Source organism: Neovison vison, chromosome 1 (genome assembly GCF_020171115.1).
Source record: "Neovison vison isolate M4711 chromosome 1, ASM_NN_V1, whole genome shotgun sequence".
NCBI classification, from domain to species: domain Eukaryota; kingdom Metazoa; phylum Chordata; class Mammalia; order Carnivora; family Mustelidae; genus Neogale; species Neogale vison.
In genome coordinates this window covers 274,035,949-274,050,183 of record NC_058091.1, presented here as the reverse complement: position 1 = coordinate 274,050,183, position 14,235 = coordinate 274,035,949, and the positions used below count along the sequence as shown (strand labels likewise).

Here is a 14,235-nt window from a genome sequence, read left to right as displayed (position 1 = left end):
AAAAGACATATTTGCCAGCCCCACCCCAGATCTACTAAACAAAATCATTAGAGGTGGGGCTCAGGAATAGAAGTTTAACAAGCTCCCAGGGTCATTCTGGTGGGACCGGTGTTTGGGATCTGCTGAACAAGGTCATCTCTTCCACTAAGATCCTGTGTTCTACCGTGCCTCCTTTCAAAGTGGGTATCCCGTATGTGACCCTCTCCTAGGCCCCAGTGCAGAGGGGTGGGGAAGGGAGGGAAAGACCCCCAGCTCCTAAGAAGTGCTTCTCAAATGTCAGTGGGTTTAAGATCACAGCCTCACCTGGAGAAGTCTAATTGAGTAGGACTGTGTGCGCTCAAGTGCACGCAGTCCCCTGTAGGTGGTCTGCCGACCACTGTGGGCGGAACACTGGCCCTCGGGCAAAGCAGACACAAGGTTATCTCTAGAGTCAATTAGAAGAGCAGACAGGATAGGGAAAGTGACAGGTCTGATTCCTGTGTCCGACTTGGACCGAGAGTCTCTGAGTCTGCAGATCTCCCTGTGCATCAGCATCCCAGAGGCGACTGTCTTGCTGTGGTCAGGTCTGTTTATCAGACCTGATAGACACACAGGCCCATGAACCATGTTCCACTTGCAGGGAATAGAACAGAACCGGAAAACGAAAGGCTTCCATCCACATACATACACCTCATGACCCAGCCCTCCCACTCTTAGGAGACACAACAGAAGTGTGCACGTGCACTCACCAAAGACTCACACAGAATCTTCAGAGCAGCACTATTATAATAGCCCCGCAGTAGAAACACCCTGAACGTCCACCAAGAGCCAAATGTAGGATGCTCATCTCGGGGAATACTAAGCAGCCGACAGAAATGAAGTATTGCTCTGGGCAACAAAACAGATGAATCCCACTGACGTAGTCTGGAACAAACACAGCCATATGCAAAAGAATGCATAGTGTACTCTTCTAACTACATAAAGGCAAACTTATCTGTGGAAGAGTAAGATCAAGTTGGCCTTGTGAGGGTGTTAGTGACTGGAAGGGGCACAAAGGAGGTTTCTGGAATGGTGGCAATGTTCTGTTTCCTCATCTGGCAACTGGTTAGTTTCTGTAAAGTTCATTGAGCCATACACTTACGATTTGTGCATTTCTTGTATGCATATTATACTTCATTAAAAAGTTTTCTGGAAATGCTAGTAAAGGACTTCAAAGAACTTCTAATAAAAGGGAAGATATTGAAATAATAAAAGCATTCTGAATATGGCACATGGCGCAGGATTTCATTGCTTACAGGATTTTGGATTCTTCCTGCCCCAGGACCAGGAAGGAGACAGTTCTCAGAAACCAAGAGGCACAGGAGCTGTGCCAGGGCATACCAGGACCGTGGAACACCAACGACTCAGCAGCTCCCTCCCCAACCCGCATCCGGCCCGCCCTCTGCAGAACCGCAAGGGCAAGGCAAACCCGCTTTCTACCAGGTTCCCAGGTTCAGCTGAGTCCCCATTTGCTGGGGTTTACTTCCTGAAGCATTTTTCTATCCTCAGAGCAGTTTTCCAGTCCATTCTCTTGTTTGATCCCCTCAAAGACCCTATGAGGGGAGCAAAAAGTATTTCCATTTAATAGATAAGGAAGTTGAGACCCGGACATGGGGAGGTGGTCAGAAGATTTGGCCAAGGTCATACTGCTAGCAAGTGGCCCAGTCAGGACTCAAACACAAGTCTTCAGATCCCAAGCCCAACATTCCTTGGGCTAGACCACATGGGCTTTTCTCAGGAATAGCCATACCAATTGTAGCTTCATCACTTAGCGAGCACTTGCCTGTGGATGTCAGAGTCCTTCAACAACCCAAGGATGCAGGTGCTATCATTTTATCCCCATTTTACAGATGAAAAAACTAAGGATCAGGAATCCAAATGCCTTGTCCCAAGTCAATATCCAGCAAGATGGCATGTGGATTGGAAAAACAGAGTCTGAGCTCTGAAACACTAGTTAGTGGTTCCCAAACCAAGCTGGACCTCACCTGGAGTTCCCCTGGAGCTTGTTAAAAATGCAGATTCCCTGGCCCCACACCCAGATCCCACATTCTAGTGCTGTAGATGCAGGATGGGGCTGAGGAATCTGAATTTTTAAAAACAGCCCTAGGCATTTGGGTAGCTCAGCCCTAAACTAGGCTACCACTGAAATAGGACAGTAAAAATAACTCAAAGTTTCATTTACAAGTTCCAAATTACCTCACTGAGCCTCTCTAATAATCAGAGTCCTCCTAACTATGGTACATAACCCCACAAGAAGGTATTTGACAACAGCCCCCCTGGCTGGGTAATCACCATGTTTGTGTGTGGGAGTGGATGGGGGAGTGAATAGCGAGGAGGAGCGTCAGGAGGGCTCTTGGGGAGCTGGGGGTGTCTGTTTTTGCTCTGGTTGCTGGTTAGCCACTGTTGCGTTCACTTAGTAAAATTCATCAAGTTGTAACTTACAAGTGATGCACACTGTTCTTGACTGTTTGCAAGAAGGAAGAAAGAGCACAGTCGAGACTCTATATAAGGAATCGTTACAGAGTGGAGACTTACAAGAGGGATCCAATAGGGTTCTTCTAATTATTCTTCTAATCTCAATCTCTTCCAAGAGTTTGAGATTCTAGGATTTGAATTTTCCAAAATGCTATGATTCTCTCGCACCAATTCCCAAGACTTCAGGAGCCCCCAAATCTGTCACAGTAGCTAATGTTTAGCAAGTTTTTAGTATGTGCTGGCTGTATGCTAACAACTTCTGTGAGGTGGATAGTGCTGTACACCCTGCACCCCAGACAGGTGAAGTGATCCAAGGTCACAGACAGCAGTGCAGGCAGGACTGGAGCTGGAGCACCCTGGCTCCAGGGCTCATGTGCCCAACCCTGGCACAATACTGGTATCAAGCTCGGTCACTTACCAAGGCTAAGCTCCTGGCGCATCTAAAATCCTGCATTTTGTGCCATGCAGTCATGCATTTGCTAAGAGGATCCAGAGGAAAGAGGACGCTGCAGGTACAGACAGCAGCCCTCACCCGGGACGCGTGAGCACACGCACACTAACGTTACCCCACAGCAGGCATGTACACTCCTGCTGAGCTTGCACCCAGGCCAGCTGCTGTGGGCACTGGAGATGAACGGGAACTGGGTAATGGAGAATTCTCCACTGTGGGCTCCCTGCCCCCAGCAAGGGGATGGACAGGTGCCTCGCAGGGGCCACTCCAGTCTCAGGAACGGGAGAAGACTCAGGACTGAGAGAAGGGGAGGGATTTCTCTCTTCCACAGGCTCCAAACCGGAAAATGTTTAAAGCATCCCCTCTTTCATACTCCTTGGCCTGTCACATAGGGCCTTCAGTGACCTGGCCCCATCCTACCTCTCAGGGCACACTCTGACCATTCTCCACCCAGCTGATAGTTTCCTGCCCACACTTGCCCTACCTTGACACATGCTACTTTCTCTTTCTGAATTGCCTTTCCTCATTTTCGTTATTCAGACTTCAAAACTGATACTAAATGCCAGCTCCTCTAAGAAGCCTTCCTTCATTGACTCTATAACTGGGCTGACTATCACTTCTGGGCCCCCAGGCCCATCTGAGTTTGCCTTTATTTTACTACCTCCCTCAAGGTACTAAACCATCCATTAATAGGCCTGCCTCCCCCAACCATGAATCTCTGGGGGCCTGACACATGCTCACACTCATTAGGTGTAGTGAAGTCAGTGCCCAGAGGACAGAAGCTGTGGGATGGACAGGAAGTGGCTGAGCCTCTCTGAGTGTCTCCTGTCTCCACGCAGAAAATCAGAGGAAGAGCTACTGGGTAGGGCCTGCAGGGCCATTATGCAGAACAGAAGGTCCTTGTGCTTGGGTCTAACCTGGCGTCAGGCACACAGAAAGGCCAGTAAATGAGAGCTCCCCTTTCCGTGTTTAAATCCCGTGCTCAGCAATGGCTCCCTGAGGGCTGCAAACAACCCAGGACAGCATTACAAACTGGTGACTTGAGGCAAGTAGTTCAGAATCTATGGTTCTATCCATTAAATGGGACCAACGATTCTCAGAGACTTCAGGGAACTCCTGAGGACCCTTCTAGTTATACAGATACAGATACCTGCCAAGTCGCAGGCGGTAGTGATGGAGTGGTGTGCACACGCGCGTGTGTTGCCTGTGTGTGCGTGTGTGTGTGCTGGTGAGCGTTGGGGCAGGGCTCCGATTGATGAAATTTATGTCCCCAATCTCCTGAAGGGCAACTCAGTCTAGCCATCATCCTGGTTATGGATCCCAAATTGCATTCTGCGGAGGTGAAGATGATTCGCCCGCCTCCTAGATGGATGACCTGACTAGGAAGCAATGCCCTTTCCTGAACGGAGCTCAACAGAGAGGGGCAAAGCTGAGTGAAAATGTCTGGGGAGTAGACCTGCCTTCCCCGCTCACTTGCTGTGTGACCTCAGCCAAGGGCTCAGCGTTCTCTGGCCAGGCTGCGGCATCTCCGTCTGTCTGATTCAATTATCTGTAAGGATCTTTCTGTGCCCCGCTCTTATTGACCTGTGATGGGTCAGGCTAATGCTTAGTTCCTCTAAGTGACAGTTCTCGTCTATGAATTAGAGATGAAGATTCATGTGTTCTCTCAGCAGCTATGCAATGAGCATCTGATGGGCCGGGCTCTGTGCTGGACATGGGGGCCAGAGCAGTAAGCAATACTTCATAAGAGAGAGAGTATCCAAAAAGAACCCTCGGGGCGCCTGGGTGGCTCAGTGGGTTAAAGCCTCTGCCTTCCGCTCAGGTCATGATCCCAGGGTCCTGGGATCGAGTCCCGCATCAGGCTCTCTGCTCAGTGAGGAGCCTGCTTCCCCCCCACTCTGCCTGCCTCTCTGCCTACTTGTGATCTGTCAAATAAATAAATAAAAATATTTTAAAAAAAAAAACAAAGAACCCTCAAATAATTAATAATTGCAACTCTGATTTGTCTTCTGAAGGAAGACTTCAGGGAGCTGTGAGCTGGTCTCCACTCAGAGGAAGCAGAGGGAGCTGGTTACGTCATGACTGTGAGCGTCATGAATACGACCCTGTGTGCTACCTGCATGAACTCACTTAAATGTCACATCCATCTTTGAGAAAAGGACTATCATTAGCCCTCTTTCTCAAATTAGGAGACTGAGGTTTAGAGAAGTTGAGGCCCAGGTCACACAACTAATAATATCCAGGATTTGAATCCACACATATCTTTGTAAGCCTGTCTAGAAACCCTCATTATAAATGTAAGCATTAAGTCCATTAGCCATAGAAAGAGTAGCTTTGAGATTCTGAGCCAACTCTGCTTGTGCTGGGAACCCAGAGAGCATGGGAAATTCCAGAGGCTCTGCCCGGTCCAGTTCTGAAGGAACGCAAAAGGCAAGGCCCATCCAGGGGGTACAGAAGGTCCCTGATCATACTGGCATCATTGCCTGGTTTTCTTTAAGACATGGCCCTTGCTCCACATTCTCTCCACCTGGCCAGCAGGAGTGCCAGCATCGTGGCATACTGTGGGGCAGCTGGAAAGAGAACTTCTAGCCTGAGGGGAGTTCATTTGCACCCAAGGAAGAATGTGCAGGGACAGGAGCGTGGTGGCCCAACTCACAGAGGACTGGTGTAGAGTGAGCCTGGCTGACCCTCCCTGTAGAAGGCACAGCCACGGCTGATACGGAGGGGCTGGAGAATGTCCCTGCGCTTCTGGGTCTGTTGCCTGAGTCCTTAAGGAGAACCCTAAGAGTCATGGAATCACAGGGGGGTTCCAGAGAGACCTTGACTCCCTCTAGCTCCTCTTCCATTTTACAGATGAGAAACCTGAGGCCCCGGGAGCTCCTGGTGGAGGAGGGTGTCACTGTTGCACTCTGCCAGGCTAGCCAATGTCATGGATTTAGCATGGCATGGATTTATTCCTTGCCACAGTATAACCTGTGGTCCGTGGAGAACACTGGGGGAAACCTGAGCTTGCCCTGCATCCCTCATCTGCAACATAGACAGCCATTCCTGCTTTGCCTACCCAACAGGCTTACTGGGGTGAAGCAGTCAAAAATGCATCATAATATTAATCGAGCCACCTTTATTTTATATGTAGGGAAATAGGCCCAAAGAGGTATGGGACCATCTTAGAGCACACAGCCTGTGAGTTACAAAGACATGAATAATGAAATGCTCTTTCCATCCTCCTTCAAAAACTCACAATTTTCAAATGACCATGCATACTCAGCCCAGACCTGAACACAGGAAGCATCCAGCAAGTACCAACAGTAACAGTAGCAGTTAGTAGTGTTCTGCGTGGAGGGCTCTGTTCGTATCTGTAAAAGGAGCCCCAAGCCTGCTTCTCTGCCTCCTTCCTCTCTCCCAGCTGAGACCACCAGCGCCGGAATGTGGCAGGGGACAGAGGCAGCCCTTCCAAGCCCTCAGCAAACGCCAGTGTGCTCTGCTGCTCCCCACATTGGGACATATAGCACACCCTCTCTCCAGTGGAGGGCTGAACTCTGGCCTGGTGGCTCTGTTCAGCGTTCCACTCCAGCTCACCTGCCTCCAAAGATATGCATCAGATTCCTGCTTCCCCCAAGACGGGGGAAAGAACTGCTCCCACTCACCCGGCACCGGGGCTGCCCCTGGTGCCTCTCAGACTCACAGTCTTTTACAGCCCTTACAGATGGTGAGCACCCTCCTTTTATAGCCAGGAAAGCTGAGGTTCTAATCAGGGTACCTCAAGAGCCACACAAGAGCCAGGGCCGGCCAGGTTATCTGACTGTCCCTCGGGCACTCCTTCCCTCCTCCACACCAGGTGCTTTCTGTAACAGGACTCCTTTGCCCCCCTGGACACACACAAGAAACCAGCACCTCTTGGTTCCCTGGCCGCAGCACTTCCCCACTTAAAGCATGTAGGAAAATGTCACCACCACCCCCCCACCGGAAGGCTCAGTCCCGGAAAGCCCACGCGGAGACTTTCATTCTTCCAAGGACATAACTCCAACTTTTCACACGTGCAAATATGACCTTGCTCCTTCATGAGATCAAAAACCCTGGCCTTGTCCATTCCTGGGCCCCAACCGCCCCAGCCCCCAGGCTTGGGCTGGTTACATCTCTGGCTTCATTCAGTGTACGTAGGCACCTGGGGCCCAGGTTTCCCTACCCCCACCATGCCTGCCCCTCTCAAATCCTGGTCCCGTCCCCACCTTCCAAGAGCCTTAGAACGCCCCCACCTGCTCTGGAACAAGGCACAGGAATGGATTCGCTTCGCAACCCCTTCCCTCAACCACCCATCCTCCAGCCGTCCTTACCTACGCCCTTCAGGCAGGGGAGGGTGCCCCAGGGTGAGCTGCTGGGCTGGAGCCCTTTCCACACGCACCGGGCTGACAGGCTCCCGAGGGAGGTGCAGAGACAGAGCAGGAAAGCCCGGTGCACTCGCACTCCGAGGAGGCTGCTGAGAAAGTTGAGTAGGTGTGTCCCAGCCCAGGAGGAGGAGGAAAAAGGAGGTGGGAGAATTGAGGCGGATCATCCCCCTCCTGCCAGCTCTGTCTCACGGAGAGGGAAGGAGGAAGCCAACTGGTTTGTGGCCCAGAACTCAGTGGGGAATCGAGTCATGGAAAATGACGGCTGGAAAGTTGCTAAGAAGTGACGCCCATCTCCACCTCCCTCCTAGGTTTGACAGAAGGAGAAACTGAGGCCCTAGGCAGGTAGTACTCTTGGGGGAACACACAGAGACCATGAGGGGACTAGGGAAGGACCTGGGTTGCTAAGCTCTGGGCCAGTGTTCCCTCCACATTCCTCCCTGACACTGCCGAGATCCGAGACCCTCCCAGGCCAGATTCAAAATCCCAGTGCTGCCACCTAGGAGCTCAGTAATCTTGGGTGAGATACTGAGTCAGAGCCTCAGTTTCCTTTTTCGAAAAGATGGGAGTGGGACATCTGGGTAGCTCGGTGGGTTGGGGCCTCTGCCTTTGGCTCAGGTTGCGATCTCAGGGTCCTGGGATCGAGCCCTGCTTCAGGCTCTCTGCACAGCGGGGAGCCTGCTTCCTCCTCTCTCTCTGCCTGCCTCTCTGCCTACTTGTGATCTCTCTCTGTCAAATAAATAAGAAAATATTTTAAAAAAGGAAGAAAGAAAAGAAAAGATGGGAGTAAACAGTAACTCTTATCTCGTGAGGACTCAATGAGATAAAGGTTAAATGGAAGTCATTTAGCAGAGAAAGTCTCCCCCAAGTCTCCTGGTAATTCTTCCTCTTACTGTTACTAGCTATGACTTTCTTCATAAACAGCTTATCCTCTCCAAGCTCTGGCTGCCCCATCTGTGAAATGGCGGGGGTAACAAGAATCCTGGCTTCATAATGTTGTGTGGATTTGTGGGATAGATAATGTGTGTGAAGTGCCAGGCACAGCGCCTGCGTCTCACCGGGAAGCAGGGCATCTTAGTTTTGGTACAATTTATGGGGCTCCGTTCTGCTCTCGTTCTCCAAATGACTCTAATGTGCTTGCTGTGCTGAGAACTGGTGTTTTAAGGGAAGGGAAGGAAAGTCAGACAGGAATTAGCCCTCCTCCCTCTCTCACTGCTGTGCTTTTTAGTTACAGAATGCATTCATTCGCTTGTGTTGTGTGAGGCTCTATACCTACACTCTTCCAGGGACTGTACCTGGTGCTGGGGACTTAGAGGTAAATGAAACAGTTCCCGCCCCCACCCTCCAGGACTGAAAATGGCTCTACAACCATCTTATCCAATTCCCTCCCCACTCCCCAGGACTTGCAGCCCCTCTGCAGCTTCCCTGATGAATAAGTGAGATTTTGCTTGCATACCTCTAATTATAGGGAGCTCATTACCTCTCCCAGCAGTCATTTCTGACTCTTGGCATCTTTATCTGATGTTCAGCTGAGCCCCAACCCTTGAACCTGGACAATAAACAAGAATTCTACGTATCTGTATTATTACCACTATTATAGTGGCTATGTGACCCAAGGCAGAGGTTTTGAATTTGCTAAGTCTCTGTTTCCTCGATTGTTAAATAGGTTGGTAATTCCTGGGGCTACTCAGAACAGATCTATTTTCTTTGCCATGTGACCACAACTGAAGCTTGATTCTATGACTAGGATGTCGTTTTCTAGAAGTTCAGGCTGGATCCTAAGGATAACTGCAAGCATTAAGGTTCTGGTCTTGGTGCTTATGAAGGAGTAATGAGGCTCTTGGCTATTTCCCGTCTCTCGGGAGCTATTCATTCATGGAGCCACTGTGGGCCATACAGTTGGGGATCTGTCACCAGCATTGGGGATGACCATGGTGCCAAGCGGGCTGCCGTGGTATGTTGCCCAAGACATCCAGAGGAGCTCCCCAGTAGCGGGGAGAATCCCCCAGGCCTCTCTCCTGCAAGCTGCCTCAGACTTGGATGAGAGGCCTGGGGGTATGCAGCGTGAGGGGAGCTCCAGCGGGAAGACCAACCTGAGCAATTATCCACCTGAATGATTGCCGCCCAAGTCTCCGAGTCTGAGCTGATTAGGCATTAACCCAAGGGAAGGTGGCTGAGTGGCCCCATGAGCCCTTTGACTAGTCATGTGTGGAGTGGCAGGCGGCTGTCTTCCCTCAGGTCCCTATCTGGGCCAAAGCTGGCCTTCAGCCTGTCCAGGACAACCTGCAGCCTAGGGAGGGAAGGGAGGGATGAATATTGGTATGGATTGCAGAACCCCATAATGCCACTGACATTCATCCCCTCTCTACTTCCCCTGTCACTCTTGACCCAGGCCCTGGACCTTCTTCCTCCTGGCCTCAGGACCTGACTGTGGCATCTGCCGGCCTCTAGTACCCCATGCACCGGGGAAATTGGCCTCCTCAGTGTCCACCCCAGCAGCATACCTTGGAAGCTGCTCGAGGACAGCTTCCTGGACATCGAAGATTGTCCCCATCCATCTCGCTACAGCCCATAAAGCCACCTCCCCTCCATGAGCGCCCCCGACCGTGCCGTGCCCCTGACCTGAGTGAGAAGTAATAATAACAATAATAGCTAGTCTTTATGTACTTGACTCAGCACTCAGCTGCAGGGATTATCTCATTTCTCCGAACACCACCACAGTGGATTAGGCACTGTTATCATGTTCTATTTTTCAGATGAAGAAACTGAACTCCGAAAAGCTTTAATTACTTGCCCAAGGTCACAGGTCTAGACTAAGCTAAGTTTCAACCTCCCATCTGTCTGAACTCCTGAACCACTGGACTGTATATACTGCCCTGGATCTGTCCCCCACCCCCTGCAGCCCCCCCAACAGAACCTCCTGTGTGACCCTCTGCTTTGGGTTCTACTTCCCAGGCGCCTCTCTTCACTTCACGCTGGTCTGTTCCACTGAGGAACTGCTCAGGAATGGATCTCTGTCTAAGTCAGTGGTTCTCAACCAAGACTGCTCGTTGGCCTCACCAGCCTCACCTGGGTGGGCCTGGCGCACCAGAGTTTCTTACACAGTATTAGGCATAAAAAGAATTACATCTCATCTGAATCCTCTGTAGCGACCTCGGTTTCCCTATCTCAACAAAGCAGGTGTTGAACTCAGATCTTTAAGTCCTAGCTCTGACTTTCTAAAATTCTAATGTTCTTTACAAGGATGTTGTAGACTAGAGAGACCTAGCATATAGCCTCTATCCTCTCCCCCTACATGCCTGAGGAAAGCCTATTACCCCTGTGGACAGGATGAGCTCTTCCTTCTCCCTCCTCAATTTTCCTTTCCAGAGCAATCTGTCCACATTTGCCATAGGGCAGAGTATAAAGCGGGGGGCCTGAGCAGTGATGAAAATTCTGATTAGGTGGCCAACTTTAGGGCTCCCATAAAGTCTGAAAGCACAGATCATATTATTTTCATGTTCAACACACTGCACCCTTTTGATTCCTTTTGGGGCAGGCTCAAGTCAGATCTTTTCACTGAAAATCATACACAAATCATCAGAAACAGACAGGATAACACAGGCGCATGTGCAGGGTGAGCTGACCAGCATCCAGGCTGGCCCAGAGCAGAGGGGTTTCCAGGGATCAGAACTTTCAGTGCTGTGACCAGGATAGTCCCAGGGAAACAGGGATGGCGGTCACCCAGGTGAAGGGAACTGCTGTGTTCCTGCATTACCCGTTTGTGTTGCATACCCAGAGCAGGTGCCCAGTGAGCGGTGTGCACCCTGGAAGACCAGCCTCGAGAGAAGATTCAGTTCACTGGGGACAGTTGGCTGAGGGACTGGCTACTTTGAGATAGTGTGTCAATGAACTTGAAATACGGCTGTCATTTCCAGGCCTGGGGTCCCTTCCATCACACTGCCTTCTCCCTGCCTTCTCCCCTTACCCTGTTTGTCAGAGGAGTGGAGCACAGGGTGAAGTTTGGACTTGAAATCAGACGGATGGGTTCAACCCCAGTGCTGCCATCTTCTCCCCTGGGACGGGAGAGAGGCTGAGCAGCAGGTACAGAGCAGAGACCCTGGAGTCTGGGCTATGGACCTATGGACAGGAAAAACTCCAGAGGCCTGGCTGCCAAAGGGACATGATGCCTTTAAGGAGGATGAAGTCATTGGGGGCTGAGGCCACCTGGCTTCGTGAGGGCTGCAGCCTGCAGCCGAGAAGGAGAAGCAGAAGGTGGAAGGCAGGTGGGCCGTGGGGGCCGAGCCTGGGATGTCAGCTCTGCAGCGGACAGACGGGACCCAGCAGGAGTTGGAACAGCCAGCCTTGGTGTTGCCTGGGGTGCTCGGGAATGTAATCAAACACTCAGCAGACCTGCTGGCCGTGGGCATCTGGGCGCCACCGGGCCCTCCAGCTCATCCTGACCCCCAGCTGGCAGTATGGAGGGGCTCCTGCCAAGAGAAGCGTCCGGCCTTGTTGGCCGGGCCGGTGGGCATGAGCTCATCTGTGGCCAATCCAGCCCTCACCCAGCCTGCCCCAGGCTGGTGCTGGCAGGTGGGGCTCTGGTGCTGAGAGCTGCTGGAGCCAGGCTGGCTGGTTTGTGGCCTTGATTAGGTCACCCCAATAGGAAGCTGGGATGGGGGGAGTCACTCTGAGGTCTTGAAACAGAACCTCTGCTGTTATCCCCACCTTTACCTGCCCCCAGACCTGGGGCTCGGATGTGGTTCCCGCCAGGGAACCAGTACCCTTCCCACGTCCCCTTTTCCACAACCACATACTGCATTTCCAGCCTCATCTCCCCTTTCTCCCTCTTGTGTAGGGACAACAGCAATAATAATAATTGTGGTGATAATTTGTTATAATTTAATAAGTGCTAGACTAAGCATCATCTCCTATGATCCTCAAATAAATCTTCCTGATGCAATACTATCATTTTCATTCTCGTTTTGCAGAAGAGGGAACTGAGATTCAGAAAGTTCAAAGTGACTTGTCCAAGGTCATCATACCCTTAAGTGGGAGAGTGAGGATTTGAACTCAGTTTATCTAGTTCTAAAACCCATTGCTTCTATCATGGAAAATTTTAACCAAGTGTGAAAGCAAATATTGAGGCCAGCCCATTTACCACGAACGTGGGATGTGTCCCCACTTCAAGCATGAGCCTGTTGAAGGATCTTTTTGTTGCTGCTGTTGCTGGTGGTGGTGGTGGTAGTGCTGACAGTGGCTGGGTTTTTTCTTCTTGTTATTTGTTTTAATTTTTAAACTGTTTCTAGGAAATGATTGTTGGGTGATTGTTGGCTTTATTTAATTCTGGAAGGCAGAGGGACTTAACTGAGGACTCTTCCAGAGGCATATTTTAAGATCTCTATGTCAACATTTATGGAATGACTTTATATACTTTTCTGTTAAAGGTTCTTCAAGTAAAACAACTTTATTTATTCAAAAAAAAAAATACATGCTTCTAGCCTCCCCCCCTTATGTGATGCTCCAACCAAAACACGGGATTTGGATCCAAGGACTTGCCACCCGCATTTAGAAAGGCCTCACACTTGATTCAGTGCTCTGCTATCTCTGTCTCGGAATCTCGATACTTTGGCATCTGGTTCCTCTCATTGTCCTTTTGCACTGGGCCCAGCAGGGAAGGCAGCCAGTTGGGCACATCGGCCAGCCTTCTGTTCCCCAGCCTTGACCCAACACTCCCCCTTTGCTAGTTGGGCCTCTGTCCAGATTGTCATCCCTCCTGCATCTACCTGGTGTGCACCTACCCTGGTCCATCACAAAGCCACCTGCGCATGGGCATCTCTTAATCGCCCCCACTGCACCTCTCCACCAACTGCTAGAGGGTCCCCGGGCCCTGGTGGAGCAGACTGCCCTGTTCTGGGTGAGGTCAGGGCAGGAGATCCCTGTGTGGTCTTCATCCCCCTTACCCTGTTTGTCAGAGGAGTGGAGCACAGGGTGAAGTTTGGACTTGAAATCAGACGGATGGGTTCAACCCCAGTGCTGCCATCTGTGTGTACAGCTGTGTGGCCTAGGACAAGTGACTTAACCTCTCTGGCTAGCAATGTCCTCATCTGCCATACTGAGGTAGTAGCCATCCTTATCTTGCAGGAATTGTCAGAATTAAATAAGGGATGAATCAGTAAAGCCCTAACCAGGGTGCCTGAAGCAAAAAGTTGTCGTTTTCTGGATCAGTCTGATGTCGAATTCATCTGTGAATTTCCCGTAGCTCTTCCCATGGTGCTACAGGGATGTGTGCAGTGCAGAGGATGGATAGATGCAAAATGGCTTTGGAGGTGTGGCAGGGCCATGCATGTTGAGAAGGAGGGTGTGATTTTACAGATGAAGAAACTGAGGCCTAGTGAGTTTTGCTGGCCTGTTCTGGGCCTCGCACCCCTCCCTTTCTCCCCGCCCTTGGTGCCTGGGTCCTGCTGGGTCACTTGAAGGCCAGTGGGGCAGAGGCCCTCAGGGGCAGGAGTCTACTCTCTGCTGCGTGAATTCCAGAGACTGCTCTGGCAGCCCAGGCAGCCTTGTCTCCCTCAGCAGCCACATTCCAGACATTCTGCCCAGGTTAGGAAGAGGCCGACCCTGAGGCCTGGAACCCAGGAAGCAAGGCCTAGACAGAGCAGCAGGGAGAAGGGCCAGGGTCTCCTGGGAGCAGGGATCGCTGATCACGATCGCTGGCTTCCTCAGCACCCCAGGCCCTCCTCACAGGCCAGGCCTCAGGACTGGTTGTCCAGGGAAGACCACTCAGGGAAGAGAGACTAGTAGCCCAGTAGTTTCCTAACTTCAGATTTGTAAGAATCATCTGGTGAGAAGGGGGAGAGGTGGTGTAAAAAAGGCACATTCCAGGCCCCACTCTCCATTACAGAGTGGCCTAGAATTCTGCTTCTT

General features: G+C 51.1%; 1 protein-coding gene across 1 annotated transcript in view; it reads right to left on the bottom strand.

Annotated features, from left to right (window-relative positions):
* The window catches only part of FAT2 (FAT atypical cadherin 2), a 78,474-nt gene extending 71,070 nt beyond the window's left edge, over positions 1–7,404 (bottom strand). The window contains exon 1 of the mRNA XM_044231079.1: positions 7,279–7,404. The gene's annotated coding sequence lies outside the window, so the exon portion shown is untranslated. The remainder of the gene's footprint in view (positions 1–7,278) is intronic.
* Between the last annotated feature and the right edge of the window lie 6,831 nt (positions 7,405–14,235).